Source organism: Dermacentor silvarum, chromosome 4 (assembly GCF_013339745.2).
Source record: "Dermacentor silvarum isolate Dsil-2018 chromosome 4, BIME_Dsil_1.4, whole genome shotgun sequence".
Lineage (NCBI taxonomy): Eukaryota > Metazoa > Arthropoda > Arachnida > Ixodida > Ixodidae > Dermacentor > Dermacentor silvarum.
In genome coordinates, this window is record NC_051157.2 from 19,939,301 (window position 1) to 19,956,884 (window position 17,584).

General features: G+C 50.4%; 1 protein-coding gene across 3 annotated transcripts in view; it reads right to left on the reverse strand.

The window, feature by feature from the left end:
- Positions 1-17,584, reverse strand: part of LOC119449587 (beta-1,4-glucuronyltransferase 1) — a 69,677-nt gene that overhangs the window by 19,157 nt on the left and 32,936 nt on the right. Inside the window, exon 3 of one of the 3 annotated variants that reach the window (XR_007466339.1) lies at positions 2,928-4,607. The exons of 1 other annotated variant lie outside the window; for it this stretch is intronic. The gene's annotated coding sequence lies outside the window, so the exon portion shown is untranslated. The remainder of the gene's footprint in view (positions 1-2,927; positions 4,608-17,584) is intronic. One more of the 3 variants, XR_007466340.1, reaches the window with a different exon arrangement.

The window sequence follows — 17,584 nt, forward strand, 5'->3', positions numbered from 1 at the left end:
GCATGCACATTTCCGTATTAAATGAACACTAAACTAAGCTAGAATGGCAGATTACACTTTTCTGCATTGCAGAGTAAGTCAGTCCTTTACCGTGAGCACAGGATTGGTAAGCCAGAAATGACGTAAAAAAACGAAACATTGGCAGCGACAGCAGCGCAAAATCGAATTCAGCACCAGTTTCCCCATGAAACCGTGAATTCTGGCAGTCAGATCGGTGTCATAACTGTTTATTGATGCATGTTGAATAAGTTGCATCCAAAAGTAAGCAAACAATAAACCTGTTAACCTTATGGAGCTCTAGCGGTACAAGAACATTGTGAATAAGTGACGATACGATAAAGTTCGCCAAATCACAGGTGACGTCATCGGCACCACACGCAGTTCGGGCGCGGTCGAGTTTTAAGTTCTTGAATTTGGCAAGAGCAGTGCAATCGCCGCGAGGAGTACATTTGTGTGCCAAAATGGCATACGCAAGCTACGACACTGTAGTTTTAGCTTTAATCAGAGTTAGTTATCCTGATCTTGCGCGCTGCACTCGTTACCTAGCCTACAAACGGTGGGGCGCTTCGTATTCCAGACCTATGTGGTCAGCAAGGCACATCAGTTTTAGAGATGTTCAGAACATGCCTCCGCACATATACTTGTGCGGAAACGTACCAGACAACGCCGCGATTATTACAAAACGGAAATAAGAGCAAAGATATGAATGGGGCCCACAAGCAAACATGGACCGTCTGCAGCTACCTGGTACATGGATTCGAAGAGTATTACAAGCGACGCAAAAATTGTGCACCCGTATACATAATCTTTCTTTTCTTTTAATGAACGTTTTCGGGCTTTCGTTGTCGATATTTCTTGCAACTTTTCGCGCAGCACTAATAACATAAGACACGTTTGAACTCTCTTTGTGGCGCGTGTGGATATGCGAAATGCGCAAACACCGAGGGAAGCTTGAAGGCAAGCAAGGGAAATATGAGTTGCACATATTACTCAAGACGCAGGAAGGAGCCTCGGTGTAATTGTAAGAACACATTTGAAGAAGTGTTAGCTTTCCATGAGAAATTAGAAACAAAAGAAAAAGAAAATTAGTGGCAGCTTCACACTAGTGGTGCGAAGACTAGGCAAACAGCGAAGCTGGCGACCCCACCTAGCTTTATCTCGGTTCGGCCAAGTTTTTGCGAGGCTATGCTTCGAGATTCGGCCACGTTTTGCGCAAGATCACCGCGGAATCGTCGACAGCCCAAGGAGCAACAAACACTCGGTCATTAAACACTCGGTCACACTCACGCGCTTTTGCTCGGTTTCGCGGGCTCGTAACCCCGTATCTTCTGCGAATTACCGACGTTCCGCCGCCGCTTCGGCGGCGCGATACTCGGGATCGGACCGAAGTTGTCTCACTCGCTCTAGTGTAGCGGCGCGGCGGCTTTCGCGCTGCGCTTCCTCTTCTTCGGGAGTGACGCTCTTCTTCGGCCGCCCCATCTTCGTGGCGATGTGCTCGGCGCGGAGACGGCGGGGCTTTGGTGTCGCCGTGGCGGCGACGCAGAGCTATATATCCCGTGGGTCGGAGCAGTGGCATCAAGGCTTATGTTGAATTCCAATGGCGGAGTCGGAGCAAGTTTTTCTGCTCGTTTCGGAGCAAGTTTGTTCCAATGACAGAGTGATGGCGGGAGTAAAATGTTCCAATGAGAGAGTCGGAGTGGATTCAGAGCGGGAGTGACTCCGTGGAGCAGTCGAGTGCTCGCTCGCGGAGTCCGTCGGCTGCTCCGGCTCCGCCATTGGAATTCAACATTAGATCCGCCTCTGTGCAGACGCGGCAACTACTCCGCACGGCGCGGCGACGTCATGGCTCGGCAAAGCTAAGGCGAAGCGATGCGGTGCGCGCGATGACGTCACGGCTCACGCAGCTGTGGCGAGGCTCGGCGCAGCTGGGGCGAAGCGTTGCTAGGCGATGAATGGTGACGTCATCGCCAGGTGGTGGTTTTGCGGCGTGCACTCGACGGACCACCCTCGAGCTTAAACAGCTTCGCTAGCTCACAGGGGTATGTGTCATTGCGCTTGGACCCTTTCTGTATTACCTCCAGGATCGGCCTACAATTTTTGTTCGCACTACGCGGTCTAACAAAGAGCTCAAACAGCTCCGCTGTTAAACATCGTTCAGTGTGCGAGAACCATGCATGCAGGGACGGAACCCGGCCCGAAGAAAACAATGTTGAGTTAATGAGCTGCACTAGTAGGTAAGAAATGATAAATGACGGATCCTGCCAGAGTGAACACGAAGTGACCACTTTGTTGAGCCAAAAGAGCTACCACTTGTCGATGCAAAATCATCAGTACACGAAGGTATACGTTCCGGAACAATACAAGAAATACGACAAGATGTAAGAGTGGTGTGTTCATGCTCACCACACTGGGGCTCCTTAGCGTGAAATCGCTAGCAAGTGTCCACATGATGCGCAATAGCGAAGATAAGTGAATGTGTTGACGCTGCAGCGACGTCAGAAAATGGTCCTCACCACTAGACCGTTTCGGTTCGCCGTTGGAAGGGGGGTAGTTAAGGCTTGCTTCTTACATGAATACATATATACTTGAGCCCGCGCATATCGTAGCCACCTTCCTGTCACTTTGTCTATGTCTTCTTCTCGATTTTTCTACTTCCAAGTTTGCTGGCATTCCAAGTATAACCATGTACCAACTAGCCCAACAAGCCACTCTCATGATCGTATTCGAGCATTCGATGTACGAGCATGCGGTTGAGGGGAGCATGCGTAGCATGCGGTTGAAGCGTTCACTCGTCTCCAATAGCTTTTTGCAATCGCTACAGACATAGCACACAGGACATGCAAAATACGTTTTTTTTTTTTTTTTTGAGCGGCGGAACTCGGCGTATCGTGCCAGTGTACTGCCTGAATTAATTTGGAAGAGCGAACCTTTTACAAAGATATAAGGTTGTTTCAATTCGGCATCGCATTACTAGCGGCAGCGGACGTAACTGATCATCACTAATCGACTAGTTAATTAACGAGTACTTGCCGATTAACATTCTCAGTCAGCGTTCGAGACGTGCTAAAGGGCACCCGATCGCTGTCAATGCTGAATGAAGCTTGTTCGGTTTCGTTTTGTAAACCATGATCAATGTTTCACTTACCAACGGGTAGCAGCAGCAATCTGTAAACAGTACATTAGGTTGTGAAAGTTCGGGGTACCTCTAATTCAAGTCTCAGGCACGCGAGAGAAATGGTCGCGGTCGATCGTTCGGGCAGCACCAGTACGGCTGTACGTAGGAAACGCGTACCTTACGGGGCCGCGGGCCGCGTGAGATTCGATATATCGACGGTGCCGGCGAACGGAGCTCAATATGCGCACCCAGAGCTCTTATTTACGTTAAAATCAGATCTTCGTACGGATGTTTCTGCTGCTCGGCATGAAGAATCATCCAAAATATTTTGGTTTGGTATAGGCGGGCTAGATATTCCCGTAAGCACGTACTACGTAGATAGGGAAGGTTTAACAATTATTTCCCCCTCTTATTGGGCTAATAGCGGCGATGCAAGCCTATCCTGAAGCAAAACGCTACGAAAGACTGCAAAAGCCTTCCGATGGGAATGTACGATGCCTTACGGTGCACGCGAGCATCATTTGCATGAACATCAAGTGGCGCATTGATTGGTTAAAAGTGCGAGAAGCATCACCTTACCTTCATTTCCGTCTCGAGTGTTTAATATAGCTACCATGGTGAAGTACTTGTTTCGGAATTTCGTACCTGTAATGCATTGGCCTCCATAGTACGGAACCCGATCGCTCGCTGCAGCAGCCACGGCAACGCTTACCGTCGCTCGTCAAACTGTTAATAAGAGGAGAGGCGCACTCCATGCGAGATGGGAAGCAACATGGGGTGTGATTAACAGTCGCCGTAACAAGATAGCGTATCCCCACCGGTCTCCGAGCCGTCGCTGCCCATCCGTCAAACCCTGAATCATCCTTTGTCCTTGCCTATCGCGGAAGACAAATCACTATTGAAAACAAATATACAATGGCGATCCTGGATCCCTGCATCCCGAGGATTGCTCGTTCACCGTTACCTGTACTGTTATAAAAGGATACGCACGCATTCCGGAACGCGACTTCTTTCTTCTTTTCGACGCGACCCGTGGAACATGTCAAACACTCGCGGCTCCATCCCTCAGCCGGACGACCTTACCCATAATCCAACGCCCGATCACCGTGCTTGTTGGCCACACACGCACGCTCGCCGGCAGAGCCAACTGCTTCAACAGGACTTCCTCCACCCCGGGTTGTTCAGCAAACGTTGTTCACGCATGAGCGCCCGCCACTTTCGAAACGAAAGGAAGCACCACAACGCAGGTTCGTCACAGCAGCAACGGCTTGGTGGCCGGAGGGAGCGTCGTCTTGGTGGTGGTGGCCGCGGCGGTGGTGACCTGGTACTTTCTCTTCACATCTCGCTTGAAACTCGCCAGCTTGTGTTGGTTGAGCGTGTTCTGACGCTCGCGCCAGTGGCCCCTGGCCCGGTGGTTCTGCATGCCTCGATGTAGGGCGAACGCCTCGTCCAGCACCCAGAACTCGAAGCCGGCTGCGTGCGTCTCGTACACCTGCAGGTCGTCAAGGAACGTGTATACGGCCCCGGCAAATGAAAGATGCAGGAACTGCTCTCCAATAGGTTAATAATCTAACAGGAGCGTTGACCAACAATAAGGTCAGCGCCGTGTCACTGAGCGCTGCTACGAAAGTAACGACGGCAGGCGCGCATGCGCAGAGAGAATAATATTGTCTGAAACATCGTGTGCTATGCTATTCAGTTAAACTTCACATACGGTCCAAGGTCCATCTAAATAGGTCGCGCAGCTTGGAACGAAAAGCGTGCCAAAACCTACCACCACAGATATCAGTTAGTGGTGCACGATTGAAGCACGACTAGGTGAGGGGGGCCACAAACACTGGAACTAGGAAACCTATGTGAACAAAAAATGTTCCAAAATTTTTCATCAGAATTCTGTCATACGAGTAAACATTCCCTTTCAAATATTTTTCTATGCTAAAACAACAAATGTTAATATTGTTACTATTTCGCAATTTATTCGTTCTTGGTGACCCATACCAACCAGTGGTTCTAGCGCCAGACTTCGCAAGACTGTGCAAACCAGCTATTATGTCGCGCGGAATGGCGTTGCTCACTTGAATGCGGCGGCTTCATCCAATTAAAAAAAAATTATTTCCTTGCGTGTTTGTTCAAAGTTTGGCGTGCGCTTCACTTCAAATTTTGCGTGACCTAGCGAAAGGCTTTCTTTGGCGAAAGGTGTGAGTGCAGGTTTTTTGTTATCGTGCAAGTCCACGCTGCGGTATCCGACGCGCTGTCTCTCGTTGTGACGATAAATGCGGAACGCTCCGCGAAGAAACTTCGCGCTATGTTCATTCACTGTCCGAGACACAGTCCTTGAGTGTCCGACTGGAAGCAAAATTAGTAAGTAAAATGTTTTATAAATGATAATGTGGGGCAATGTTGTCTTGTCTGATAACTGTTGGATATAAATACATGGTGTCGCTCGGTATTGAGAATGATTCTGTGAAAAGGTTCCGCATATGTTGCTATACATTACGACTGTGTGCTGGCCATAGTACTTTTCATCTATTGAAACAAATGTTTAGTCAATTATATTGCTGGCATTATTCTAGACAAATAAATGTGAAGTTGATTTTGAAACCTCTGTGGCATTGTCATTTATTTGCGTCCTATTCGCTCACCTTCCTAAAGAACATACAGGAACAATTGCTTTCAATAGCAGCCTAATTATGATCACATTATAACACACGCCACTCCTATAGTTTAATGACACGCTGGCTCGTCGAGCTGAGGCAAGTCGCAAGCTCGCCTCAGCCTCAAAAGAGAAATAGCTGTTGGCGTAGCGGTTGAAATGCCGGGCGCTGAAGAAATTCAAACATTAGCGCCAAGCAGTATAGATCTTGACGTCATGGCCGTTTCCCGTTGACGTCACTTTTTATTTTTATTATTTTTTTTTTTGCTTGCTGTTGTCCCCCGATACGTAGATGGCGACGGTTGCAACGAGCTGCCATTTTCTTGACTTGTGTGCTTCTATGGAAGCTACACTACCAGTTTGCATATACCTTGTACGGTTCTCTGCTGCTTATCCGCTTCCAAGGGAAACAAATGCGCACACGTGTTTCTGCACGCTGTAGTTACAATAAGCGTATGAAAACGAAAGATGTGCTGATAAATGACAGGGCCAGATTCATGGAACTAGTCTTATCCACCGCACACGGCCGGCTCAAAAGGGCCAGTATTTTGTAGCGATGCCTTATGACTTATTCTATACTAGTCTTATCATCCACCGCTCACTGCCGGCTGATCCCGTTGATAACGCGAGCGGACCGTCGCTCTGACCACTGACAAAGCGCGATAAGCGCGAAAATGCATTGACACCGGAAAGGCATCGCTGCAAAATACTGGCCCAGGACGCTCTGCGCGCATGCGCTTACTCTCGCAGGTACACTCTGCGACAGGGCGCTGACCGAAGTGCCGGTCGACGCTTCCGTCAGATTATTGAAATATTGGTCAGCTCATCGTGCGTAAGCATATGCAAGCGGTTGGAAAAGTCCGTCTAGAACTACATTAGAAAGAAGAGAGAGTGGAATTTAGAAAATATTTGATGTCTGACTCGGTAAGAGGAAGCTATAGCTCAGGGACAACTCACACTTAAATTATGAGGTTTAACGTGCCAAAACCAAGATATGATTACGAGGCAGGCAGTACAGAGGAGGGTTCCGGGTTAATTTTGACCACCTATATAGGGTTCTTTAACGTGCACCCAATGCACGGTACAAGGGCGTTTTTGCATTTCGTTCGCGTCGACATGCGGCCGCCGCGGTCGGGATTTGATCCCGCGCTGAGCGGCTGAACGCCATAGCCACTACGCCACCACGGCAGCGGGTAACTGCGATTTCCCTGTTCAAATAGATGTGAAGTGTAGACATGTTTTTAATGGGCAGCAGCGACATGAATGAAATTGTTGCACTTAGGAGGTAAGAATAAATTTTATCGCGTATATTCAAAGCAAAATTTCGATTTAGTGCATATCGAATAATTTTTAATTTATAAGAAATGCCGAAAATCGCCAAGTTGCAAAAAGAAGACAAACATTAGAAAACGAAGAAATACGTAATACTCGTGGAATCTTGCGTCGGTCGCGATCGAAACTTCAGTGAAGTTGAGCTCTGCGAGACACATGCAGCAGCGACGGGCGCGTGCCTTTCCCGCAGTTATACATTCCGGCTTAGTCATGTGTATACAGGAAAATGCTTGGTGCAAAACACATTTCCTCACTTGATGTACATCATTGGCGAAGGCTATATATAAGGAAACAGGGGTTTTCCTAAACCGGAGATTAGCTTCGCTAGTATACTCCGGCAAGGTGTCCGATTTATTTCTTTTTTTTATATATAGGTCCAATACCATTTTTCTGTCGGTCGTAAAGCCGAGTTGGACCCGCACACCGGGACGATTTCTCGTGGTGCGCATTTCAGTGGGCCCAGAACAGGGGCGCACGCGGAGCTGCTCGAAAAACAAGCGGCTAGCACTCGCATCCGTATAGTGCCGCTGAGGCGCGACCCAAGCCTCGCGATAGAACTTTGCGAGATGTTCACACACACGCATATATATATATATATATATATATATATTCTAATGTGAACACAGTACAAGAGAGCAGCGGGCAGCGTTGGCAGCGTGTCTCAACCAGAGCGGCTCAGGCAATCTCGAGCTCGCGCTGCCCGGATGACTGGCGATGTGGCTGCAGCGCCGGGCATTCGTCTTCACTACAATCACCCCCCATCGGAAAAGGAGCCATCCTGGCGACTCATGGTGAACATAGAATCAAGGGGTCGTAATACGGCTTCAGGCGTTGTACGTGGACGGTTTCACGACCACGACAGCGTTGGTCCGTAGGTGGCGTGACAGGCTCGACAATATAGTTCACAGGCTGATGTCTGCGCTACAACACGGTAGGGTCCTTGATATTTTGATACAAGCTTGGATGAGAGGCCAGCAGGAACGGCAGGAACCCAAAGCCACACAAGGGAGTCCGGAAGAAAGTGACAATGCGTGTGATCATCGTCACGTCGAGATTTTTGTTGCCATTGGTCGACGGCTGTAAAGGAACGGGCGAGTTGACGGCATTCCTCGGCGCGGCGGGCAACTTCAGAGATGGGTGTACATTCGGATGAATCGGGTCTGTACGGAAGAATGGTGTCGAGGGTAGTCGAAGGTTCGCGGCCGTACAAGAGGAAGAATGGGGAAAAGTTTGTGGTCGCCTGTGGTGCAGTGTTGTAGGCGAACGTGATGAATGGCAGAATGAGGTCCCAATCAGTGTGATCAGAGGCGACGTATTTGGAGAGCATGTCGCCAAGGGTGCGGTTAAATCTTTCCGTCAGACCGTTAGTTTGAGGATGGTAGGCGGTGGTGGTGCGATGAACGATGCGACATTCAGTAAGGAGCGCGTTTACGACTTCGGAGAGGAACACACGTCCTCTATCGCTCAAAAGTTCGCGAGGTGCACCGTGACGGAGAATAAAGTTTTTCAGTAGGAAGGATGCGATATCACGAGCTGTGGCAGCAGGCAGAGCGGCTGTTTCTGCGTATCGCGTCAAGTGGTCGATGGCGACGACTATCCAGCGGTTTCCGGAAGCCGTGCTCGGAAGGGGTCCATAGAGGTCAATCCCAATGCGATCGAAGGGCCTGGCAGGACACGGGATTGGCTGTAGTGGACCAGAGACATGCTGAGAAGGAACCTTGCGGCGTTGGCACTGAGGGCACGACCGAATGTACTTGCACACAAAGGTGTACATGCCACGCCAATAAAACCTGGAGCGAAGCCGGGTGTACGTCTTGAAGACACCCGCGTGTGCACACTGCGGGTCAGTGTGGAAGGCAGAACATATTTCACCACGAAGATGTCGCGGTATGACGAGCAACCACTTGCGGACGTCGGAGACGTAATTCCGGCGATAGAGAAGTCCATCCCGCATTTCGAAGTGCGAAGCTTGACGGCGCAAAGCTCGAGAAGGTGGAGGAACAGTCGACGGGTTAGAAAGGAAGCGGATAAGAGCACTAATCCAGGCATCCTTGCGTTGCTCCGAAGCCATGTCGCAGCCTACTGGGAACGAAAGTACTGTACGTGGTCAACGGCAGAGAGGCAGGCATCGCTTACGGTTGACACGGGCGAACGGGAAAGCGCGTCGGCGTCGGTGTGGCGGCGGCCAGACCTGTAGACAACGCGCACGTCGAAATCTTGCAACCGCAAAGCCCAGCGAGCTAATCGACCTGAGGGGTCCTTCAATGTGGACAGCCAACAAAGTGCATGGTGGTCTGTAATTACGTCAAAGGGGCGGCCATAGAGGTAGGGTCGAAATTTACCAAGTGCCCAGATTATGGCCAAACATTCTTTCTCCGTAACGGAATAATTTGTCTCTGCTTTGGTGAGGGTGCGGCTTGCGTATGCAACGACGTACTCGTCGAAACCAGATTTGCGCTGCGCGAGCACAGCGCCGAGCCCAACACCGCTGGCGTCATTGTGTACTTCGATCGGGGCACTCGGGTCAAAGTGACGCAGTATAGGCGGCGATGTTAATAGACGACGCAACTCTTGGAAGGCATCGTCACAGGCAGGGGACCAGGCGTAATTGTTCAAGTCGCTCCGTAGAAGCTGATTCAAGGGAGCGGTGATGGACGCAAAATTCCGAATGAAGCGGCGAAAGTAAGAGCAGAGGCCAAGGAAGCTGCGAAGTTCTCGTACGGAGGAAGGTTTGGGAAAATCAGCAACTGCACGGAGCTTGGCGGCGTCAGGAAGAATACCGTGTTTAGATACGACATGGCCAAGGATGGTGAGCTGACTTGCGCCAAAGTGGCATTTCTTCAGGTTGAGCTGAAGGCCGGCGGCAGTTAGGCACTGTAACACTTCCTCCAGCCGACAGAGATGGGTGGGAAAATCGGGCGAAAAAATAACCACATCATCTAAGTAGCACAGGCACGTTTTCCACTTGAGACCACGCAACAGGTTGTCCATCATACGCTCAAATGTGGCTGGGGCGTTGCAAAGCCCGAAAGGCATGACACGAAATTCATATAGGCCATCTGGTGTTACAAAGGCCGTTTTAGGTTGGTCTTCGGGTGCCATGGGGACTTGCCAATAGCCGCTACGTAAGTCGATAGAAGAGAAGAACTCTGCGCCTTGGAGACAGTCAAGGGCGTCGTCAATTCTCGGAAGAGGGTAAACATCTTACGAGTTATTTTGTTAAGACGACGGTAATCGACACAGAATCGAATCGATCCGTCCTTCTTAACAAGAACAACGGGAGATGCCCAGGGGCTATCCGAAGGCTGAATGACGCCGCGCTTCAGCATGTCAGCTACTTGGTCATCGATGACACGGCGCTCTGTCGCGGATACACGATAGGGTCTTTGTCGCAGTGGCGCACTAGTACCCGTGTCGATGCGATGACAAACAGTTGACGTGCGGCCCAAGGGAACATGCTGGCAGTCGAAAGACGAACGGAACTTGTCGAGAAGGCGTAGAAGCTGGGCGCGTTGGGAAACAGTCAACGTGTCGGCGATGGAGCTATGGAGAACATCGGGCGAAGTCGGCTCCTGCGCGGGGTTACAGGTCATTCCGGCGACCTCATGAGTGGCGGTGGAACCAGTTGGCATGTCAATGATGGCAGCAGGGTCGACACACTGGACGCGGCCAACGCATTCCCCACGAAGCAAAGTGAGAGGACAGGACAATTGGTTGGAGACGAGCAGTCTGCTGATGCCGGCATGAACGTCCAAAACAGCGAAAGGCAGCGGGGAACATTTGCGACGAGCGAAAATGGCGGATGGCGTAAAAAGTGCGCTGGCATCAGCAACAAGGTTGCATGACACCGTGGCTAGGGCAGAAGAGTGCGGTGGAATGGTAACGTCTTCGGCAACAAAAACTTTATCGTCAGGTTCACGAGCGTCAAGGAGCGGGGCGTCGCACAGCGTTTGAAATTCCACCTCAGCACGAGAACAGTCGATGACGGCCTTATTAGCGGAAAGGAAGTCCCAGCCCAAAATAAGATCATGGGAACAAGAACACAGCACCAAAAATTCGACGATGTAGAGGAGGCCGTTGATCACAACACGAGCAGTACACGCAGCTGCAGGCGTGATGCGGTCTGCGCTGGCAGTACGAAGGGATACGTTTGACAGTGGCGTCGTAACTTTCCTGAGCGAACGGCAAAGTGTGGCACTAATAACCGAAACTGCGGCACCAGTGTCAACGAGGGCGAGTGCAGCGACGCCGTCCACATATACATCAATAATATTAGTCGGAGAAGGGAGAGGCCTTGGTCTGTTCGTGGGTGACGCAGTTCTCGCCTCTGGAACTGCGGCGATTAGTTTTCCCGTTCCGGCGTAGAAGGACGACGACGCATCGGTGAAAGCGAGCGACGTCGGGGCGATGGCGAACGGCGGTCAACAAGAGGGCGGTGGTCCGAGTAAGAAGACATCTGGCCAGGGTTCTGAGGCACGGAGGACGACGGGTATGGTGAACCGTATGGTTCGGTGTCGAAGCTACGGCGGTAGGATGTTGGGCGGCGACGGCAAAATCGTGCAATGTGGCCAGGTAGACCACATGCAAAACATATTGGGCGGTTGTCAGGAGTGCGCCATTGTCCACTGCTGTGTGGGTACTGCGGCTGAACGAAGTGAGGGGCTGGACGCAGTGGCACGGCTGATGGGAATGGCACAAAGGTCTGAGGTGGTGGCCGTGCGAGAGCCTCGGCATAGCTAAGAGGTGCAGTCACCTCGGGAAAAGCAACGGGAGTCGGCACCGGTGGAGTCTCGCGGGCAGAAGGGAGAGCTGCGCAAACTTGCTCTTGGATGACCTGGCGAAGGTTGGCCGGCAAAGACGAGGGTGGTGACGTGGCTGAGGACAGCAGCGAAAGCTGGCGAGCGACCTCAGCACGGACGAACTCTTTAATTTGGCAAAGCAGGGAGTCCATGTCAGGAGCCACGGCCACGCTCGCGAGGCTTTCATCGGACACAGGTGGGCGCCGTGTGAGAAGACGCTGCCTGCAGAGCTCGTCGAAACTCTGGCAAAGCTCAATGACCTGAGAAACTGTGTCAGGGCTTTTTGACAGCAGCATATGAAAGGCATCGTCGGAAATGCCCTTCATGATGTGACGTACCTTGTCCCCCTCCGCCATCGTCGGGTTGACACGCCGGCAGAGGTCGACGATGTCCTCTATGTAGCTGGTGAACGTTTCACCAGTTTGCTGGGATCGGCTGCGCAGGCGTTGTTCAGCGCGAAGCTTGCGCATGCCAGGGCGGCCGAAAACGTCTGCAATGCTGGTTTTGAAGCGAGCCCATGTGCGGAGATCGGCTTCGTGGTTTCGAAACCACAGCTTGGCGACGCCCGACAGATAGAACATCGCGTTGTTGAGCTTCTGGGTGTCGTCCCATTTGTTAGTGTTGCTGGCGCGTTCATACGATTCCAGCCAATCTTCAACGTCTTTCTCATCGGTGCCGCAGAAGATGTCAGGATCCCGCTGACGCTGGGCACCGGCACATACGATGGCTGGAGTAACCGGTGGGGATGTCGGGCTGGGGTCGTCAGGCATGACGGACGGCAGAGTTCGGGTGCGTAATTCCAGGTTGGGGAAAACCGCAGCATCTCCACCAGAATCTAATGTGAACACAGTACAAGAGAGCAGCGGGCAGCGTTGGCAGCGTGTCTCAACCAGAGCGGCTCAGGCAATCTCGAGCTCGCGCTGCCCGGATGACTGGCGATGTGGCTGCAGCGCCGGGCATTCGTCTTCACTACAATATATATATATATATATATATATATATATATATATATACACTGTACAGAGCGGACTATGAAACATCGTTCCAGCGATGAAACACGGAAGAAAAAAGAAAGACAACACGAACGCCGGTGTTCGTGTCGTTCTCTTCCCGTCTGTTTATTTGTGCGCTGGAACGATGTGTCACAATGCTAATCACAACCAACTATAGCCCAGCTGTCCACGCTTACAGAAAGGACTATCGAGTGAATATTCGCGACACAACCTGCCATACCTGTAAAGCTGCGAAGATTGAATTTCTGCAAGTCGCGTTGCGTTTCGAGGTCGTCATGACGATGGCTATCTCGCAGATTCCATCCTGTCACTTCGTGCGAAAGGAGAAGCCGTCAAGGTGCGTGTGGCCAGAGCACCTTGGAGCAGTTGTACTGGTTATACTCTGCCCGGTAGCACCGCAACGACCTGTGGCTGGCTGGCCGCTGCGCACTATACCAGGAATAGCGCAAGCTAATTATATATATATATATAAAAAAAAAAAAACTTGCGTCGACGTACTGCTGCTCTATAATGGAAAACAACAGCGAGAACGTTGAAAGGTTAACGCATTAGCCCGAGTGCGATCCCTGATTTAGAGCAATCGACCATGTCATCCAGATGCAGCGCCGGCTGCAGTATCGTGAAAGAATAACGATTGCTAACGACGTCCGCAGAGCAGGTGCAGCGACGGGGAGCCTATTTATACAAACCTGCATATCGATGCGGACATTCTTGCACCACCTGTCCTCTCCACTATTTGGTGACATTGGTAAGAAAAGAACAATGGCGGTAGAACTCGCAGCTTGAAAATTTCTTTTATTAAAAAATAAATTACCGCGATGTTAACCTCACGGTTGGATAATTCAGCTAGCTTCTGGGTGGTTTGTAACTCAACTAAATTAAGCCTCTCTATTCTCGCTTCACGGTGGACAATTACGCGTGAAGTGGCAAAGAGCAAACATCTGCTGTGGTTCTCGAAAGACAAAGCTGGCATGTAAACACACTGTTGCTGCTAAAATGAACATTAATGTAATTAATTAATCAATTGACGGAATAACTCGGCTGAAAAGTTATGTAAGCAAGACCTGCGGTTCTGCTTAGTGTGACAGTCTTCAAATGCCTTATTTCACGAAAAAGCATGCAGCGCAGTTTTTACCGACATATAATTAAACATCTCAGTAACCTTCGGTTTGCAGATGACATTGTCCTATTCAGCAACAATGGGAACGAATTACAAGAAATGATTGAGGACCTCAATCGAGAAAGTGTAAGAATTGGGTTGAAGATGAATATGCAGAAGACAAAGATAATGTTCAATAGCCTGGCAAGGGAACAAGAATTCAGGATCGCTAGTCAGCATCTAGAGTCTGTAAAGGAATACGTTTATCTAGGTCATTTACAGGGGACGCTGATCATGGGAAGGAATTTACAGAAGAATAAAATTGGGTTGGAGTGCATACGGCAGGCATTGCCAAATCCTGACTGGGAGCTTACCACTGTCGCTGAAAAGGAAAGTGTACAATCATTGCATTCTACCGGTGCTAACATATGGGGCAAAAACTTTGAGGTTAACAAAGAAGCTTGAGAACAAGTTAAGGACCGCACAAATAGCAATGGAACGAAAAATGTTAGGCCTAACTTTAAGAGACAGGAAGAGAGCGGTGTGAGTCAGAGTAAACGGGGACAGCCGATATTCTATAGATAGTTGACATTAAGAGGAAAACATGGAGCTGGGCAGGCCATGTAATGCGCAGGGTAGATAACCGGTGAACCACTAGAGTTAAAGAATAGGTGCCAATGGAAGGGAAGCGCAGCCGAGGACGCAGAAAACTAGGTGGGGTGATGAAGTTAGGAAATTTGCAGGCGCAAGTCGGAATCAGCTAGCGCAAGACAGGGGTAATTGGAGATCGCAGGGAGATGCCTTCGTCCTGCAGTGGAAATATACGTATATAGGCTGATGATGGTGGTGATGATGATGATGATGATAAATTAAACATTAAACCTCGTTGCGTTTATGATGCATATATCACACAGCCTTAACACAAAGCTATCTGAAAACTGGCCTTTCAGGCAGAATACCGAGTCTTCTAGCTCTACCTTTTTTGTGAATTTTCTTGAACGTTGCTGTTGCTGTTTACTACTTAGTTTCGATGGAGATGGACTCTCACGCGCGTCCGCCGGACTCGGCAGTGCCCGCGGCGGCTGCCTCCAGGAAGCGCAACGGCACCGAGAGCGACACTGACAGCGACGATACCATGCAGTACTATGTCAGTAGTGAAAAATCTTGTGACGACACCTTCGAGCTGGTGCGGAGCCGTAAAGCAAAGATAAGGTTTGTCAGCACATCATCGAATTCGAGTGCGTCCACCATGCATGATGTATTCGCGGAATACCGGGGTACTCACCATCCTTTTCGCGCCAGTTTTCGCGCCCTCATATTCTCCTGGGCAGAGAAGTCAGTACTGGCGTAATTTACGATGTCGACGAGACCATTGCCAACACCGATCTGTCGATCTTAATCAAGCCAGCTACAGAAAACACGAACATCGCAAACGCGTTTCGTCTGGCCACGTCACGGATGTGTAAAGATCATATTTAAGGGCGAATCCCTCCCAACAAATGTAAAGGTTGGACACTTCCGACACGCCGTTCGCCCCTTTCGACCAAAACGGCTGCAATGCTGGAAGTGCATGAAGTTAGGCTATGCGAGTAGTGTGTGCAAAAACAGTATCGCGTGTTCGCGATGCACGGGGCCCCACACAACTGACACGTGCGGTGCCAGTGTGTGCAAACTGCATAGGCCCTCACGATGCATCCTCAAAGGAATTCCCTTTGATTCGAAAGGAAATTGCAATCTTTAAGAACATGGTTAGAGACCACTTGTCTCACCGGGAAGCGGCAGCATCTATTAGGCTACGAGATCACGTCGCCGACGCGGTTCAAGAACCTCCAAAGCATCTGTACCACGCGAGCCACGTACATCATCACCCCATCTCCCGCCCAGGCCAAACGCAGTCAGCTCTAAGGACAAGAGAGCTTCGAACAGCACGGAAGCTGACGCTTGGCCTGAACTCTCGAGGCTACATGCACCTACGGAGCGAGAGCAGACTTCTACCGCAAGGGACATCTCGTCTGTTTCTGATAAATTGACGGACCAAGACCAACAAATTGTTGTCATGCTAAGCTTTCTGGTGAGTGCCATTCGTGTTCTGGACACGCTACAGACACCAACATCTTGAAGTGCATTGCAAGTGATGGATGCCATCAATCCGGTTCTCGCAAGCCTTCAGAAGTCCAGTGCTTAAGAACTTATACAGCGGAACCATGGCTCTTCGACAACAGCAGCGATCGTTCCGGGATGATGTCAGAAGCGCCTCCATATTCCAGTGGAATGCGAGGGGCCTGAGGTCACGTATTTCGGATTTCCGGCAGTTCGTGTTTGAAAACCGCTTTCTGTGCTGGTCATCTGTGAACCAAACTTATCAACTACCTTGAGACTATCAAGATATGAACCTTTCGTTTCAACCACATGTGCCCGAAGTAGGAAGGTTCTGGTTTACATTCGCTAGGACCTTACGTATTTTGCCCTGCCCGTACCGTCACACGACGATAACCAATACGTCTGTGTTACTGTGAATTTATTGCACATTGATATATAATGTCTATTGGTGTTTTGTGGCTAAAGCGCCCTTAGGCGTTGATGCACCCACGCTGACGCCTGGTGGCACGTCTCCTCCATCACGACTACCAACGTCGATGACCATGAGCAACCGTCGTGCATATGGAAGCTGCACTACGCTGCACACGCTAGCACAACGCGAAAGACGAAGCACGTAACTGACACACTAATACAACGCGCAAGACAAAGCACGTAACTGAATCGTCACCGAGTCAAATCAGCGCGTACAGCGCGTCGTAATTGCAGCCTCCGCGATCAACTTCAGAAACATTTTCAGAGCTAATTGCGGAGGCCACGCTCCGCTGTGCTGAGTACGGTGAACGCCACCTAGGTGGCGTTGGTAGTGCTTCTTGATGCCAGCGTCCCTTCGAATGCTGGCATCGAGGCGTCGTAGTGCTGAGACCACCGAAGCGTTCACTGTCGGTGCGCGTTAGTGTCATAATGCAGTACTTCTCTTTTCTGCTCGTAGGCGGCGGCACCGCCCGAGCAAGAGCGCGGGTACACGGAGGAGTGTTAGAAGAGAGGTTGTCTTTTACACTTATTGGCGTCTGTCTTTCCCTCCTGGACCTCTCCTGGAGCCCTCAGGTTGCTCACTTGAAGCTCACATCTATTGTCCACATCTTCAAATTGATCGCTGGTAAAACATGGGGATCACCAGTGGGCTCCATGCTACAGTTGTACCGAGCGCTTTTTATCGGATTCCTAAGCTATAGCTCCCCCGTGGTTGCTAGAACATGCAAGTCAAATCTTCGAGACCTTCAGAGCGTGCAAGCAGACATTGCGCGTTTGCCTCGGCCTTTCGCGGAGCGCCTCAACAGCAGGAACAGTTATCATGGCTCAAGACCATCCGATCACGACTTACATGACCATCGGCACGCTTAGGGCCCATATTCACCACGTTTCAAGGATGAAATCAAGCTCTCTTGCTCGCCTGCCAGAACGACGACCACAGGCGTCATTCTCCAACGTGGTCAACATTCATCGCGCCTCCCTACCACGGGTTTCACACCCTCG